Source organism: Phalaenopsis equestris, unplaced genomic scaffold, assembly GCF_001263595.1.
Source record: "Phalaenopsis equestris unplaced genomic scaffold, ASM126359v1 Scaffold215374, whole genome shotgun sequence".
Classification (NCBI taxonomy): domain Eukaryota; kingdom Viridiplantae; phylum Streptophyta; class Magnoliopsida; order Asparagales; family Orchidaceae; genus Phalaenopsis; species Phalaenopsis equestris.
The window spans coordinates 89913-90598 of record NW_018234078.1 but is presented as its reverse complement, the minus strand read 5'-3'; positions in this window follow the sequence as shown (position 1 = coordinate 90598).

Here is a 686-nt window from a genome sequence, read left to right as displayed (position 1 = left end):
TTTTCTGAACTATTATATATATAAAAAAAGAAGATGCTGGCGGCTGGAGAAGGAGCTCTGCTAGGGTTTCTGACAGGATGAAGGCGTGCGGCGGCTGTTTCAAGTTGGTGTTGGTGGAGTTAGCTCTGCTGGCTTCCTTTGGTGAACAAAGAGTTCACTGGATGATCTTCCTTTACTACTCCTTTAAATCTTTCTTTGGCATTGTTACATTGGTGGCTGCTGTTCCATTTTCAGCTCATTTCAGTGGCACTGTTCCATTGGTTTTTCATCCTTATTTGTTCCACTAAATACTGGGGGGTTGTCTTTACCTTTTCCCTCTGTTCTTTGGGATTTCTTCTTTGTTGGGCTCCCTTTGGGGAAGAAAACTTCACTGGTTTCTCTTGCTTGATGTTACTTTGGGTTTCAAAAGTGGCTTTGCCTGACTTTTTGTTTCCTCTTAGACAGTTGGTTGTTGTTTAGCTAAACTACAAGCTCCTGATTGTTCTGGAAGGGTGATGACTTCTTCCATTGATATCTCCACAGATTCCCAATTGACAAAAGCAACCTATGCTGGTGTAGTTGGAAAATCAACTGAAATTTTACAAGATTATGATCATTTGGTATTCCCACAGGAATTCCATGATACTGCTGCTGGAAAAGGAAGTAGTCCTTGTATTCACCCTCTTGGGTCTAAAGAAGGTGAAACA